The 18,460-nt window shown below is 35.4% G+C and overlaps 1 long non-coding RNA gene across 1 annotated transcript; it reads left to right on the forward strand.

Annotated features, from left to right (window-relative positions):
• The first annotated feature begins 1,399 nt into the window (after nucleotides 1-1,399).
• Nucleotides 1,400-2,093, forward strand: LOC118496999. Its single transcript, XR_004899541.1, has 2 exons — nucleotides 1,400-1,645; nucleotides 1,853-2,093. It is a non-coding gene; the product is annotated as an uncharacterized LOC118496999 (long non-coding RNA).
• Nucleotides 2,094-18,460: the final 16,367 nt, after the last annotated feature.

Genomic DNA, 18,460 nt, shown 5'->3' on the forward strand with positions numbered 1-18,460 from the left:
AAACAGGAGAATTCTCCAGAAGAAGAGCTAGATAAAATTAAGGCAATCAATTTATAAGGTAGAGTTTAGAATAATGATTACAAGGATACTCAACAGCATGAAAAAAAAAAGACATAGAAACCATAAAGAAGGACCATTCAGAAATAATAAATGCAATAAATAAATAATGCACTGGAAGGAATAAACAGTAGGTTAGATGAAGCAAAGGATCAAAGCAGTGATTTGGAAGACAAGGTAGAAAAAACACCCAGTCAGAGAAGCAAGATGAAAAAATAATTTTAAAAATGAGCAGAGCTTAAGAAACATTTTGGACAACATGAAGTGTGACAACATCCACATCATGGTAATACCAGAAGGAGAAGAGACTGAGCAAAGGATCGAGAACCTATTTGAAGAACTAATGACCAAAAACTTTCCTAATCTGGTGAAGGAAAAAGACACCCAAGTCCAGGAAGCTCAGAGACTTCCAAACAAGTTGAATCCAAAGAGGCCTACACTGAGACACATCATAATTAAAATTATGGCTGAAAGACAAGGAGAGAATCCTAAAAGCTGTGAGAGAAAATCAGTCAGTCACATACAAGGGAGTACGAACAAGATTGTCCCCTGATTTCTCAACAGAAACATTTCAAACCAGAGGGAGTGACATGAAATATTCAAGGTGATGAAAAGAAAGGACCTACAACCAAAGCTACTTTACCCAGCAAAGCTATTATTTAAAATTGGAGGAGAAATAAGGAGTTTCTCAGACAAGAAAAAGCTAAAGGAGTTTGTTAACACCAAGCTAGTACTACAACAAATGTTAAAGGACTTGCTTTAAGAAGAAGAGAAAGAAAATAAAAACAGAGGAAAATAGTCTAACAACAAAGAAATAACTATACATACATATCTATCAATAATCACCTTAAATGTAAATGACTTAAATGTTCTAACCAAAAGACATATGGTAGGCTGACTGGATAAGAAAATAAGACCCATACATACACTGCCTTCAAGAGACACATCTCAGATCAAAAGATATACACAGACTAAAAGTAAAGGGATGGAAAAAGACATTTCATGAAAATGGAAAGAAAAAAAAGCTGGGGTAGCAGTACTTATGTCTGACAAAATAGACTTTAAAATAAGGCTGTAGTAAGAGACAAAGAAGGACACAAAACAATAAAAGGAACAACCCAACTAGAGGATATAACCCTAGTAAACATTTATGCAACTAACATGGGAGCACCTAAATAGGTGAAACAAATATGATGGACATAAAGGGAGAGATCGACACAAATATAGTCATAGCTGGGGATTTTAACACCCCACTGACTTCAATGGATAAATCTTCCAAGCAGAAAATCAACAAGGAGACGGTGGCCTTAAATGACAGACTAGATCAAATGGATTTAATTGATATCTTCAGAGCATGTCACCCCTAAGCAGTAGAATATACATACTTTTCCAGTGTACATGCAACACTTTCTCAGGTAGACCACACATTAGGACAGAAAACAAGTCTCAATAAATTTAAGAAGATTGAAATCATATCAAGCATCTTATCTGCCCACAGTGCTATGGAACTAGAAATCAATCACAAGAAGAACACTGAAAACCACACAAAGATATGGAAGCTAAATAACATGTTATTAAAAATGAATGGGTCAACCCTGGCTGGCGTAGCTCAGTGGATTGAGCACAGGCTGTGAACTAAAGCATCGCAGGTTCGATTCCCAGTCAGGGCACATGCCTGGGTTGCAGGCCACAGCCCCCAGCAACCGCACATTGATGTTTCTCTCTCTCTCTGTCTCTCTCTCTTCCCTCTCTAAAAATAAATAAATTAATTGAAAATATTTAAGAAAATGAATAGGTCAACAATGAGATCAAGGAAGAAATCAAAAGATGCTTTGAAACTAATGAAAATGAGGACATGGCATTCCTAAATCTGTGGGACATTGGGAAAGCAATCTTTATAGGGATATTCATAGCATCACAGGCCTATCTAAACAAAAAAAACCTAAGAAAAAGCTCAAATAAACAATCTAACTTCTCACTTAAATAAACTTGAAAAAACAACAACAAACAAAACCCAAAGTGAGTAGAAAGAGGAAGGAAATAATAAATATTAGAGCAGAAATAAACAAAGAGCGTTTAAAAAAAGATACAAAAGATCAGTGAATCCAGAGCTGGTTCTTTGAAAAGATGAATAAGATTGAAAGCTTATTTATCTTTTAAAGCCTTAACCAGACTCATCAAGAAAAAAAGAGAGAACCCAAATAAACAAAATCAGAAATGAAAAAGGAGAAATAACAACTGACTCCAAAGTAATACAAAGGACTGTAAGAAAATAATATGAACAAGTATGTGCCAACAAACTGGATAACCTGGACAAAATGGATGAATTCCTAGAAACATACACTCTTCCTACACTGAATCAGGAAGAGTCAGAGAATCTGAATAGACAGATTACACCTAGTGAAATTGAAGCAGTAATCAAAACCTCCCAACAAACAAAAGCCCTGGACCAGATGGCTTCACAGGTGAATTTTACCAATCATTCTGCAAAGAGCTAACATGTCTACTTCTCAAATAATTTCATAAAATTTCAAACAAAGGATGTCTTCCTAACTTATTTTATGAGGCCAGTATTATCCTAATTCCAAAACTAGATAAAGATACTACAAAGAAACGAAATTATAGGTCAATACCCCTGATGAACATAGACACAAAAATCCTCAACAAAATATTAGCAAACTGAATACTTAAATGCATCAAAAAGATCACACACCATGATCAAGTGGGATTTATTCTGGGAATGCAAATTTGGTACAATATTCTCAAATCAATAAGTGTGGTTCCCCACATAAACAAAATGAAGGACAAAAAGCACATGATCATATTAATAGATGCAAAAAAAAGCATTTGACAAAAATCCAGCACCCATTTATGATAAAATCTCTTAGTAAAGTAGGAATAGTGGGAACATACCTAAACATAATGAAGGCCATGTATGACTAACCCACTGCCAGCATCATATTCAAAGGGTAAAAACTACAAGTGTTCCCCTTAAGATACAGAACAAGACAGGGATGTGTGCTTTCACTTCTCATAGTCCTAGCCACGGCAATTAGACAAGAGGAAGTTTTATTTCTTCCTTCTAAATTGGAAGGAAGAAGTATAACTATTCCTTATTCGCAGATGACATGATACTATACATAGAGAACCCTAAAGATTCCACAAAGAACTACTAGAATTGATAACTGAATTCATCAAAGTAGCCGGATATAAAACTAATATCCAGAAATCAGTTGCATTTTGTATGCCAAAAGCTAACAGAAAGGGAAAAGAAAAGAATCCCATTCACAGTTGCTATAAAAGAATAAAATACCTAGGAATAAACCTAATCAAGGATGTAAAAGACCTGTACTTGGAAAATTTTGACACTAAAGAAACTGAAGATACAAATAAGTGGAAGAACATACAATGTTCATAGATAGGAAGAAGTACCATCATTAAAATGTCCGTACTACACAAACCAATCTATAGATTCAGTGCAATTCCTATCAAGATTCCAATGATGTATTTCACAGCACGAGAACAAATATTTCAAAAATTTATATGGAACCAAAGCACCCCAAATAACCTCACCAATCATGAGAAAGAAGAATAAAGTTGGAGGGATCACAATACCTGATTTTAAACTATACTCAGCCCATTGTAATCAAGACAATCTGGTACTGGCACAAGAATGACATAGATCAATGGAAGAGAATAGAGAGCCTAGAAATAAACCCACACCTTTATTGTCAATTAATATTCAGCCAAGGAAGCAAGCACATACAATGGGCTAAATATAGTTTATTCAATAAATTGTGTTGGGAAAATTGGACAGGTATGTGCAGAAAAGTGAAACTAGACCACCTTCTTACACCTTCTTACACAAACAAGAATAAATTCAAAATGTATCAAAGACATAAGTGTTAGGCACCTGACCCTTTTGATTTGGTAGCTTCCTCAGTTCCTAAGGCCTTGGAATCCTCTACTAGATCCTATTCAACTGGTGAGATAAGAGAGTGAGCAAAAAGTATCACCCAGCATGTTTTTATAGGCCAAGATGGAAGTGTCAAATAACACCCCACTCACATTCATGGACCAGAACTCAGTAACACGACCCCATGTCACTATAAGAGAGGCTGGACCCTGAAGTCTACCTCTGATTCTGGAAAGAAAAAGAAGTTTTGCCACCATATTGCATTATTCCTGCCACACATTGGAATCACAAAATAATTCTAATTTGCTATCAACACAGTAAGTGGGAGATGAAGTATGTGTTTGTGTGAGAAATCCTAATATGCAGACAACATAAGTGAAGTTCCAAACAGAATGTTTGCCTCCTTAAGCTAAAAAATTCTCTCAGGTATTTAAGATATTTGTGTGCATACAAAAATGTAATGGCAAAGAAGCTTGCCATTGCTTAAATCCATGCTTTGATGAGTCTGTTTACTTGAAAATCATACACATTATTCTTGAAAATTCATAATGTATAATTCTAGTTATTTTAGATAGACTTAATCCCCAATTCACCCTGTTCACAATTAATGAGGTTATACTAGCCTGGACTGCATTGAGATGATAAAAATTAAGGATGTGTTTATTTTAGGAGCAGTTATATTTGTACTAATAAATAATTCACTCTATTTTTTTCTTTTCACAACACTTGTAAGTAACTAAATAATCTATATTTTTCTGGAAAATATCTTTGTTAGTACTGCTGAGTTTGTGTCAGCATGTGGAAAATAACGAGAACATTATAGCTTACTTATAAGAGGAACCTAATCAACAAAACAAATAAGCAAGCAAAATAGAACCAGAGACATGGAAATAAAGAACAAACTAACAGTGACCAGAGGGGATGGAGGAGGGTGTAAAAGGGGAAAGAAGGGGAAAAGTTGAGTCAAGGAACATGTATAAGGATCCACGGACAAAAACAACGTGGGGAAGATTGAATGTGGGAAGTGGGGGGTGGGTGGGGCAGGGAGAGTAATCAGGGAAAAATGAGAACAACTATAACAAATACATAACTATAAGAATAGAAATGAAAAGATTGGAAATGCTGTGCTAGTGTTAGGGCCTCTTATTATATCTTGAGAGTCAACAGTAATCCTTGGCACTTAGAAGGAAAGAGTCTTGCAGGATCTTGACCAATTAAAACATTTAAATGCAGAGATATGTTGCTATGTGTACTCCAGGGATACAGCTCATACCTCACCTTGCCCATAACCAAATTCCAGTAGGAAAATAACGTAATGGAAGTCTTACCACTTTTGCGGGGAGGTGTCATGCCCCTCTGAGGCATTGCAGGAGATATAACAGTGCCATAATGAGACTCATAATTCATGTCAGCCCCGAGCCTTTTCTTTCATTTATAAATGTTTTAGAGCCCTATGATTCATAATGCCCTGAGCTGCTTTTCCTTCAGAACTGCTATGCTCCCATTAATACCAACCGTTCCTGCTTCTTGCCCAGAGACAAGCCCTGCAGTAATATATCATAAAGTTTAGTGCTCTCCTTGAATTGTTAGAATCAAAATTCTTTCCCAGTTATTGAATTAGTGTAAAATAAAAGTTTTTAGGAAAATATTGAAACTTGAGAAAGAAAGAAAGCAAGGAAAAATGTCTTCAGCATCTAAGGAGTCATTTAAATGTTTTTCTCCATTATTAATGTAATGCACATTTTCTTTATATGCTGAACTGTTATACCCTAGGAAAAGGGTAACCTTCAATGCCTAATTGACATGAAATGATGATGAGACTTGACATTTAAATCGCATGTTTACAATGAAAAGTTTTGTGGTCATCAATATATTTTTATATCTTAATAAATAATGCTTACAATGCATTACAGTTTTAAACCTTACTCAACAATTCATTTTGCAGTTAATTAAAACAACTAAACATTATTTTATTAAGCAGAACAAAGCAGTTCTTAAAATCCTTTAAAATCACATAGTATAAAACACATGGCATCAGGTGCATAAACTTTTGTTTGTGAGGCATCATCTCCATGGCTGTTGTTCTTCACTGTCAGAGTCCTCTCCAGAGTCCATTTGCTGTTCTGCTCAGCAAGGCTGATTTATTATCATGTGAGTCACAGTATCATACAGCAGAGGTACACTGAAGAAATGACCCTTGATTCTATTCATTTCAACACAACTCTTTGGAAGGTTCTATCCAGTTGCAGTTCCTGAGATAACTCAGGCAGGAAGCTGTCAACAGCCACCTATGGCCCATGAAATGGGGTTACAGTTGGTTCCTCTGCCAGGTCTGGAATCCCCTTATCTAAAGATGGCTCCTGTAGGTCTTTGTTTTTGGACTCCCTGCTGCCTTATATTGTGAAAAGAAAGCCTTCCTGAGTTTCATCCTGTTAGCTCAGTCTAAATCCTGGCCTAATGTCTGAGGGCTCTTTTGTGCCAGACTGTCTAGTTTTGTCCCAGAACCCAGCTCCAAAACTGGAGTTTTCCAGCTGATGGATGGATTTCCTAATGAATAACGCATCTCTTGTGAGTCCTGCTTTGGTTCCTGACTGGACACCCTACCACCAAATTGAGGTGGTGAAGGCCAGGGTAATTTTCTCAGGCACAAATGGGTTCCTTTGGTTCTGTAATTGCCTACTCTTTGAACATTATTTTGTGAACTTTATGTTTTTTACTACACGTTAAATTATTTGAAAACTAGACTAAGCATTACAGGGAAGAACAGGGTGAAGCTGAAGAAAATGATCTGGTTTCACCACAACCTCAGGAAAAACAACCCTGGGGCAAAGACTAAGAATAGGAGAAGCCTAAATCCCAAAGAGAAGAAAGAGTGCAAACTAAAGGATCGTCCTACTACCCTTAAATAATTTCCAGTCAAATTTTCCCCTTAAAAATAAATAATTAAAGAAAAATTAAAAACCTAACTTGAAAGAAAACATACTAATAAGTAACTTAGGAGGTAGATAACACTTAAAATCAGAGTGGAACCTTCTTTCTTAATCTTAAATTTATTCTATTTACTTCACTGTCCTTGTGGATTTACATTTTAGGTTGAGCAATAACTGCTGTCAGTTCATTCAAATTGTTTCAATTGATTCATTTTATCATCACAGTCAATTATCTTATTTCAACAGATAGTAGGCAGTGACTCTGATAGATGAACGATGAGGGCTTATAATATTCTGGGAGCTTTCTAAGTGTTTTTGTATGTACTAAGTAATTTACTCTTTCATAAACTTTATAATGTAAATATTATTGTTCTCATGCTACATAAGAAATCTGAGGTACAATTAAGTTAAGGGACTTGCTCAAGTCCATTTGCCCACATCCACTATATAATGGAGCCAGGATTTGAACCCTCACCATGAGTCCACACTCAACTCTGTAGCTGTGCACATGTCATACATGTATAGATGGAATTGTCTCAGTGGTTCCAACACTAAAAGTTAATGATAAAAGAAATGAAATATATGTACTGTACAACATATGCAAATATGTGCTTATAAATACTCAAAGCACAGCTGCTTCACTTGCAGAACTTCAGCAATTCTAGCAAATAAGGCAATCTTAGATTTCACATTTCACAGTAGCTTTCATTCATTTTGGTCTCCAGACAAGCTCCCTTTCTTGTTTTAATAGGAAGTGATAAATTTATATCATTTTGCAGTGTTTTTTAAAAGCATGTTCCATGGAACATCTGTCTCTACATCAAATATTTTAGATTCTAAATTTCCGTTCCAAACCTTCTGCATTAGAGTCTAGTAATCTGCACTTTTACAAGCTCTTCTGTATGCGCAGTGCTTCTGTGGTTTGATTTAGAAGCTGCAGAGCTTCCTGGCCAGCTTTCCATTTATCATTTCTGTCCGCTCCAATTTAGACTAATTAGTTAGAATATATTAACTTTCCACTCTCCAGTCTTAATTATGTATCTAAAAAATACAACTTCTTTTAAGTTGTCCTTACAGCCTTGACCACTCTTGTCCAGATCACAAAGGAAAAGAAGGAAACTCACAGCTTGTGTCCAACCCATGATTATCCAGTCTCTAACAAATAAAAGCATCTATTTATAGTTTCCTCCTTCAAACATTTCTTAATGTTAATATACCTTGAATCAATTCTTAGCTAAGCACTGGCTCCAAATACTTTACAGCCTGCTTTCTGTATTTGCCTTAAATCTAGATTTTCCCCCTAGTGATTTTTCCAAGCAAAACTCTTTAAATTTTTTAAAATGTTTAAAAGTATTTAGAGCAGAATAGTTTCCCACAAAATTTATGTCCTTCCTTTGCATATTATACTGCCAAAGTAATTTCATTCCCACTTAGTCATACTTAAAGCTAGCTCTGGAGCCAGAGATTATTCTGACCAACTGGGTACATTGAGGAGCAACCAGCTTAAATTCCTCAAAGCAAGGCTTCCTATGCATTGCACAGTGGGTTTGTGCAATAAGTGAGGACTGCTGGGATCCCAAACAACCACTGTGGAGTCAACCAAAGCTGATGTTTTAACTAAAAATTTGAAAACACCGTTCAGACATATTGAGAGATAATTGTAAACAAGATTGATTATTTGTAAACTGTTAAGGAAAATCAGAAGAGAATCAGATTTTCTTGGTGGTTTTCAGAATTAAAATAATTAATTTTGCAAAGGGCTATTGGTCAAAACTGAGGCATGACTGAGGAAAAAAATACAGTGGGGCAGGAAAACAATTCCTGCAATCACTTTGAGAGAGAAACAATGTTAGAATATATTTTGCCAACTGTAAAGCTTGTAAAGACTTCATTATTCTTACAAAAACATTGAAAGAAAAACGAGTCAAATGTCATTTTATTCAAACCTACACTAAGTTTGTATCTCGATATTGGATATATTTTTAATTTCAAGGATTTTTTGTATGTTCTCAATTGCATTGAAATATTGTGGGATCAAATATTGCTGAAAATAAGGTTACCATTATGTAGTACATTTGGAAATGTTTTAGTTGGAGATTTGGGCAAGTGGGTATGAGATTTATTTATAGATATATTGCTGCAAGAAACATTTTTTGGGGTGAGATAAGCATGTTTTTCTCAAACGGCTTTACCTTTTACATCAGTGGCAAATGTAAATTGTGTTATATCAATTTGAAAAAGATTTCTTTATTCTACCATTAACATCAACAATTTACATTCAAGCCTAGAAGCCAGTGACAAAACCACTTAACGATTCTAATTCCATCTCCTGTACTTGAGTGAGTACAGTATTTTTGGTGACACCTAGTAATTTTATAATCATATTGAGTCTCATTAAATCAATATAAAATATTCTCATTAATTGAATGAATTGTCTGGGATGAGTGTATACAATGTATGTATCTATTATAAATTATAATCATGAAACTAATGACTATCATTAAAAAATTTTACTTTCTTGTAAATTTTGCACCTGTCCTTAAGGATCCAGTCTAACACTCAATTAACTGTTCCCAAAGAGTCCAAATTTTAAACTGTAAAATTCTGACCACGCTATTCAAAGCCTTCCTCCTTGTCAGAGACTGCTTACCTATTTTCTAATCTAAAGCTTCTTTGAAGTCATCAAGCTCATTTTTAGCCCACCTGGGACTTAGGTTTAAGCAGAACATTTTTGAATTTCTTACTCTCTGTTTCCTCTTTTAACAACCTCTAACCATTGCCAACCTCAATCTTATCATAGACACTACGCACACCAGACATCACGGGGTTTGTTTTGTTTTGTTTTGTTTCATTTTGATCAGAGTCCCACGTGGAGTGACACCTGCTCAGAGGTTTGGGTCCCTTATTTTGCATAGCTCAGTTACTTGTTCCCCACTTTCTTTGGCTGGCTGAACTTTGTTGAACTTGTCCCTGGTAAGGAAATCCAGGACTAATTATGTTTATTTAGAAGAGAAGCTACTGTCTCCAATGGCCAGGATAGCTGAGGGTTATGATTAATACGTGCCCTTAACACATGTCCTAGTCTTTCTTTAAGCCAGTTTTACTGAATTAACTAATTCATTAAATAATCTATACTTATACCACTGCAAAAGTTAAGAGATTCTTAACTTAGATTTTTTAAATCACTAATTTCTTTTTTCCTACTTTCCTCCCTTCCTCTCTCCCTCCTTCCCTTCTTGTTTCACTGACTCACTTCTCTCTCTCTCTCTCTCTCTCTCAAGTTTTGGTATCTGAATTTCTCAGCATTAATAAATGGAGTAGTATGTTTTCTTGAAATAACTAGCCATGAACCAAAAATGGTTCCAAATAAATCTTCCAAAAGGCCCAGAGAAAGGGACTTTCCCTCACTTTACTTAGAAGCTTATGGTTTGATAAGAATGTATGAAAAATTAAAAGGCACTGTGCTTTTTACCCTTTGCATATGTTGCTTTTCAATATTGTAACACATTCTGTCTTAATTCATTTTAGAAAAATATTTAATTTCACTAAAATCTCTAACGTACATGATCCTGAAATAATTAGACAGGCATAATAATTAGACAGACAGACAAAAAGTATTTGTTGATCTATAGTGACCATATAGAGAACAGACTATCAGCAGATGTATGGGGCTTCACGTGGAAGGTGAGAGTTCCTAGTTGGCACATGGAGAGTTTTCCTTCATCTTGACATTCACGTACATGTATCTAAGGCAACTTTCATTGCCTTGGAGTCTCTTGGCAGGTGAAAGAAGAGGAGACACATTCAACTTCATCATTTTGCCTAGAAATTGATCACTTTTGTTTATATTCTACTGGGAAGAACTGGTCATAAGCCCTAGTTAGATGGAAGGGGAGCTTGGAAATAGAATTGTTGTATGGGCAATTGCTTCTCCACCAGAACCTCAGACTACAGGGAACACAAATTTTGATGGCCAGGCAGCTGTCTCTGTTACACTTACCCAAAGTCTTAGCTGTCTACAGAACAGCAATTTTTAGCTGGTGTGCCACAAGAATTTTTAAAATATGCAATATCTGACTCTAGTCAGGGGCACTGCCTCTTTTTCCTCAGATTGTCAAATTAAAAAAAAATGACAACAGCAATAGCCATCTGCTGTGAATAAATAAAAATTATACCTATTTTTGTCATATTGGCAAAAATATATTTTTTGGTGTGCTGCAGAATTTCAGTAATTAACTTATGTGTGTCATGAGATGAAAAATGTTGAAAGTTGCTGCTAAATCAATGTGAACTCCTCTCTGGTTACTACTTCAGTTGTAACTCTTGGATTGAGCCAAGTTTACATTAAAGTACTGTGAAAAATTTATGAGAATATTTAAGTGTCCTTAGAGTTTATGCATTTCTTATAAAAGACACTTCGGCAAGGAAATAGTCTTTGAAAGCATCTCAGAATTCTACTTTTTCAGTCCTATACTCTTAAATTTTCAGTCATATAATAGTTTAGCAAACAATAGTGATTTGCAATGTCAATCATTCTCATATGATGCTCATCTGAGTTAGAATTTACAAACATTTACTGATTTCAAAGCATTTCCCATTCAACTTCTCCAGTAGCTCCATCTCCACTGCAACAATGTAATGAATTGCCTGTGGATACCACACAGAATGGTCACAAAGGAAAATATGGAGAATCTGCATTACTCTGCAAAGAGGACCTAATTAGGTTTCCCCTATTCATAAAATTAGATCATTGGCAATACAGTGCAATTAGAGGAGGTCTCTAAACTTTTCATGGGTGCAGTCAGCTCATACTAATGTTTCTTTGGGGTGCAGTTGAACAAATGATGCCTCACCATCTTTATGTGAGAGTTCCTTCTCATTAGAGTTGTCATCCAACTCATTATTTAAACCGAACTATTTTGGTTCCAAGGCTTTATATTTAATTCAATTTTTTAGTGTAAACTTTGCACTGTGGCTTCTTTAAGCATAGTCCTTCTAATTATTAAACACTTTATAATAGGCCTCTTATTTAGCTAACACTGTATAGTGTGTTTTGATCTATATAACAAATTAATAACAATTATACTGGTATTATATTTAGAGCTTACACAATAGCTTTCTCTCTTGTTCATTTAATATTTTTTAACAACTTTGTGCAGCTCAGAGAATCACTTGTCAAAGGAATCACAGTGAGTCGATAGCAAAACTGATTTTAAATTCAAGTCAGTGGATTTCCTACTATGCTACGATGTCCATTTAAGTTTTATTACAATGCAAGAACCTGAAATAATGTGAGTCATAAAACTCTGTGTTATTGATGGTAAATACATAGAAAAGATCAGTAAATATGTAAAGCTTCATTCAAAACCATGACCTGACATGTCACAAAGGATAGAAAGGATGGATGGATGTGTGGGTTGGTTGGGTGGATAAGATAGAGTTATTCAGGAAGAGGAACTGAATTCCTGCATGAAATCAAGCATGAGAGGGCTATATATAGAGGCTGTGAGGAAACTGAAATATGATGGGGGTGAGGAAAGGAGAAGAGAGTAATAAAAAAGCAGGCCGGCTAGGTCAGTTAAAGAAGGCCTAAGCGTGGGGAGCTTTGAAAGTCTGGCAGAGAAATTTAGACTTACTAACAGGGAAGTAGTGAACCAATGTGATTTCTTAAATTAGGAGGATTAGGGAAAAGTGCTTTAAAGGAGGATGTGCTTGGCAGTGGACCGTGTGATAGCTTTGAAAATGGAAAGGCTGAAGTCACTCAGTCTGTAGCTGCCAGATTAAGATGTGAAAAGGATTTGGAACCTATGGCAATGGAGTGTGAAGCAAAAGACAGGCTGTGGTCCAGGACTATATTGAACATGAAGAGTAAATGAGAGTAAATTGTTAAAAATAGAGCCCTAAGACTTTAACTAAAGGGCCTGGGAGAATGTGGAGTTTAAGGGATAAGTTGTGTTCAAAAATAATGTTGAGATAATCTAACTGTCAAATTACAACTGAGTGTTGTCAAAACAAATACCTTATTTATAATATAAGTGCTTTTCTGTTAATGGAACTATTTCTAAGTTATGCAATTTGACTTCATTCCCCAATATTACAAATTTCTAAAAATTTATTTATTAGATAAATATTAAACTATAGAGCCATTTTATGTCTTAAGAACAGGATTTTTTTTCCTGTCCTAACAGAAGTAGTGTGTCAAAAATAAGTAAAACACTGAGAATCCTCACAGAACAAGCCTGTATGTTGCTAATATTTTGAAGCTATTAATGCCAACCTTTAGAATAGCTTGCCAATTTATACACAAAGCAGCACATTGTCTATTAGGCTTTGAAGTAGTAGTATTTAAGACATTGTTCTTCAAAGCAGTTGTTTATAGAACCACAAAGAATTTAGAGATCATTTTTTAGCTTCCTATTTTATAGAAAATTTATTTAAAATATGGACACTATTAGTGCCAGAAATGAGATTCAGGTTTTTGACTCTGGATTCAGTATTCTAGAATCTTCTAGGTAGGACATTGTTAGCAATAGATGCAAGAACTTACTGGGAATAATTTAAATTGATTTTTCATCTATTTATTATTGACTTATAAATACTAAGGCCTAAGACCTCAATGAATTCAGTATTACTACGACAGCTCTCTGTTAGGAAGGAACATATGAGACATGTACATTTGGTGTAGCTCAGCTTAAGTTTGAATAACTCATTCAAGTCACATGCTAGTGAGAAACAAAGCTGGAATTTGGAGTCAGGTAATCTGGTTCCAGAGGCTCTGCCCCTGCTGCCTCTCAAGTCCCAGCCCCAGTTGTACTCTTTTTAACTATTATATGGGCTACCTTTAAAGCAGAGAAAAGCCAATTCAACACCAGCCCCTCCCCCCCACCCCACAAAAAACCCCAAGCCATCCAATTAAAAAATGAGCAGAAGACCTAATAGACATTTCTCCAAAGTCATACAGATGGCTGACAGAAACATGAAAAAATGCTTGACATCACTAATAATAAGGAAAATGGAAATCAAAACCACACTGAAATACCACTTCACACCTGTCAGAATGACTATCATCAATAAATCAACAAACAACAAGTGTTGGTGAGAATGCAGAGAAAAGGGAAACCTCACCCAGCATTGGTGAGATTGTAAATTAGTGCAGCTACTATGGAAACTAGTATGGGGATTCCTTAAAAAATTAAAAATAGAACTACTGTACTATCTAGCAATTCCACTTGTGGGTGTTTAACTGAGAAAAAATAAAACAATAGTTCAAAAATACATTTACCCCATTTTCACTGTGGTATTGTTTACAATAGCCAAAATATGGAAGCCACCTAGGTATCCATTGCTGGACAAATGGATAAAGAAGATGTGATATATACAGGGTCAGGCAGATAGATGTAAGGCTAGCTTGAGTGTGGTTGGTAGGGTAGGTGAGTGTTTCACATGAGATGGACAGCAATTGGAACATTTCACCTAAAATGCCATATGGTATGCTTGAGTATGATATTGTTACATTACAGAATTACATGCTTATAGCTTTGAAATAAAAAAGGGATGTTATTTGTGCTGGACCCTGTGTATATTATGCAGACATTAAAAAGAATGGATAAAATCTTGCCATTTAGAACAGATAGACCTAAAGAATATTATGTTAAGTGAATTAAGTTGGACAGAGAAAGACAAATGCCTTATGATTTTACTTATATGTGGAATCTGGGAATGAAACATACAAGCAAACAAAATAAAACAGAAACAAACTCATAGGCAGAGATGATTATCAGAGGGACATAGGGGGTTGGTAGAAAATGGAAAGGGGATTAACAAGGAAAAATTTCCAGTTATAAAGTAATCATGGGGATATAATGTACCACATAGGGAATATAGTCAATAATTTTGTAATATCTATGTACAATGATAGGTTACTGGACTTACTGTGGTGATCACTATAAAAATTAATATAATATTGTATGTCAATATAATTAAAAATAAATGGAGACAATGTGCTTGAACAAAGGAAAAAATAATAAAACTTTTCAAATAAGTAAAAAATAAATACAATTTTAAAAACAATGAATAATAACTATAAGGAAACAAAATAACAGAACTCCCAAATATTTTCTGCCTCTTCATGTAAAGATGATCTGTAGATTTTGGCAAGAGGTCCTATAGTCATTAAAAGTTTGAAGCAGAATTACAGGCCCCAGCCAGTGTCAGGGGTGGTAGGGCATCCAACCAGAAACAACTGAAAATAATCTTTCTTATCCTGCTCTTCCTTGGACCCGAGGAAGAGTGAACTCTGTGAGGGAGAATCTGAGCATCAGGGGGACACCGAGACTCAGGACAGTAGTTGGTAAAGTGCAAATAAAGAGACTGTGCTTCAGTAATGAAGGGGGTGGACAGCCGCATCAAACACTGCAGAGGATCCAAATGAAACGAGGGTTGAAAAGTCGTTATTGTGTTTGGGAAATTAGTGAGTTTGAAGAGCAATTTCCCTGGAACCTAGGCTGCAGAGGAATAGGAACGAACATGAAGATGTCGGTGTAGGCCACACCACTTCAGCTGATTGATGCATAACAAAATCAGATTGCCTTTCAGAAGACTTGTCTCCTGATGTCAGTATGTTTCCATTTATCCCTGGTGTTCCTGTCATTTTTATTGGACAGATAATGATGCTCTTTGCTTGGTTAGTAGATATTCAGCACTATTTTTGTTTTGAACTGCATGTTCCAGCATTAAAATATATCTTTTCATTTGGAACTTCATGCTTTAGCCTTATAACACATCTTTCTTAAATTGTTTCACACTTTTTGCCCTGAATTCAAACTGGTCTGACAATAACATCATGACCCCTGCTTGCATACAGCATTGCCCAACCTTTTATTTTAAACTTTTGTTTTCAGTGTTGCATACATATATATAGTGATTTACTTCATTTACATTTTCAATAACACTGTACTACATGCTCTTAGATTTCACTCACATAGGCTACTAGCATCTTTGGAGTTCTTCAGTGCACAACATGTATAAGTCTACTTGAGCCCTATTCAAATAGAATTTGGTTTTTCTTTTTGATCTAATCTGAAATTTCTTTTAATAGGTGGCTTTAAAGCACAGATGTACATAGTCTTGCATGTATTAAATTACTTTGGGCTTTGTTTCCTGCAGCCATAATTATCACCATTAGCATCATCATCATTTTATCGTTCAATGTGTGCTTTGTTTATGTTCATATGTTTTATTAGCTCCCTAGGAAGAACAAATAATAAATTTATCACATTTTTTTCCTTTTTATTTTTTTCTCCTCCGCACATTATACTAGCCAGTAAAAAAATATTGTTTTATATCCAACATGTAAGTAAAATCATGTGGTTCTTAGCATTTTTTATCCGATTTATTTTGCTTAGCATAATATTCTCGAGGTCCATTCATGTTGTTGCAAATGGTGGTATTTCCTCTTTTCTTATGACAGAGTAGCATTCCACAGTATGTAGGTACCAAAGTAAAACAGAGACAGACAACAGTATGGTGGTTAACTACCAGAGGAAAGGAGGTTGGGGGAGGGTAGTAAAGGGTAAAGGGGGCCAAATATGTATTGACAGGAAGATGTTTGACTGTAGGTGGTAGCACACAATGCAATATACAAATACTGTATTGTGGAAATGTACATCAGAAAACTACATGATCTTATTAACCAGTGTCACCTCAAGAAATTTAATACAAAATAAAATAAAGAAAAATATTGTTTGTTGTATTTACTTTCATGCTGTCAAATATTCATATAATTCTATTACTTTGACAATTTTGAATACCTTTTGACAATCAGTGTACTTCATTAGTTTATTTCTAATTTATAGGACACATTTTGATGTGCCACTGTAAACCTTTAGATCTATTGTTAAGTACATTCAATGTGAATCATCTCATGATGTCGAATTTTACTTTCTCCTAGTTTCCCCAAGGTGTGTTCTTGGTACTACTAATAATGCTTGTTTTGTTGTTATTGTTGTTGTTTGTTTGTTTGTTTTTTCATATTGAAAACTCTTAGTCTGTGATCTTTATACCCAGAAGATAAGAAATCTTTGACTCACACTTTTTTCTTTAGAGGATCATTTTGATCATTAAATGTTGCTGTGGCAGTTGAAGAAGCCTAATATTTACCACCTTTAAAAGTGACATCATCTTTTTTCTTGGCTATGCAAAAAGATCTTTATTTTTGTAATGCGGTATACATTCTAGATGATATTTATTTTTAAAAATTTTTTTGGACAATTTACTTTTTAAATTATATTTTATTGATTATGCTATTACAGTTGTCCTGATTTTTCCCGCTTTGCCCCCCTTGGTCCAGTGACCCCTACTCCCTCAGGCAATCCACCCACCCAATGTTCATGTCCATGGGTCAAGTGTTCTTTGGCTACTTCATTTCCTATACTGTACTTTACATCTTCATGGCTATTCTGTAACTACCTATCTGTGCTTCTTAATCCCCTCTCCTCTTCACCCATTCTTCCCCTCCCCCCTCCCATCTGACAACCTTCTGGTAACTAACTTCTTTTTTCTTGCTTTTAAAAGTCTCTCTTTATCTCTAAACTTTGGCCTTTTAATAATGATGTGTCTTGGAGTGGGTCTCTTTGCATGCATCATAATTGGGACTCTCTGTGCTTCCTGGAATTGCATGTCTATTTTCTTCACAAAAAGAAATTTTCTTTCATTATTTTTCAGATAAATTTCGAATTTCTTGCTCTTTCTCTTCTCCTTCTGGCACCACTATGATGCAAATGGTGAAATGCTTGAAGTTGTCCCAGAGGCTGTGTATACAATCATTTTCTTGGATTCCTTTTTTCTTCTTGCTGTTCTGCATGGTTGTTTTTTGCTTCCTTATGTCCCAAGTCATTGGTTTGATTCTTGACTTTATCCATTCTACTGTTGTTTCCATGTCAATTGTTCTTTATTTCAATTAGTGTATCCTTTGCTTCTGACCAGGTCTTTTTTATGATACTTAGGTCCTCACTAATTTCCTTAAGCATTCTTTTTTATTAAGAATTATTTATTTATTTTTAGAGAGAGGGAAAAGAAGGGAGAAAGAGAGGGAGAGAAACATCAATGTGTGTTTACCTCTCACGTGTACCCTACTGGGGACCTGGCCTGAAACTCAGGCATGCACTCTGACTGGGAATCAAACCAGTGACCCTTTGGTTCGCATGTCAGCACTGAGCCATACCAGCCAGAGCTTGAGCATTCTTATAAACAGTGTTTCAAACTGTGCATCTGAAAAATTATTTATCTCCATTTCATTTAGCTCTTTTTATGGAATTTTGATCTGTTCTTTCATTTGGGCTATATTTCTTTGTCTTCTTGTTCTGGCAGCCTTCCTGTGTTTTTTTTTTCTATGTATTGGGTAGAGCTGCTTTGATTCTGTATCTTGGTAATGTGGTCTAATGTGGTAGGTGTCCTGTAGGTTCCAGAGGGACAGTCTCTGCTATCACCCAAGTTTGGTTCTTGACGTGTGCCCTTTGTGTGGGCTGAGTACACCCTCTTCTTGTAGTTGAGTCTTGGT

This window comes from Phyllostomus discolor, chromosome 10 (assembly GCF_004126475.2).
Source record: "Phyllostomus discolor isolate MPI-MPIP mPhyDis1 chromosome 10, mPhyDis1.pri.v3, whole genome shotgun sequence".
Classification (NCBI taxonomy): Eukaryota; Metazoa; Chordata; class Mammalia; order Chiroptera; family Phyllostomidae; genus Phyllostomus; species Phyllostomus discolor.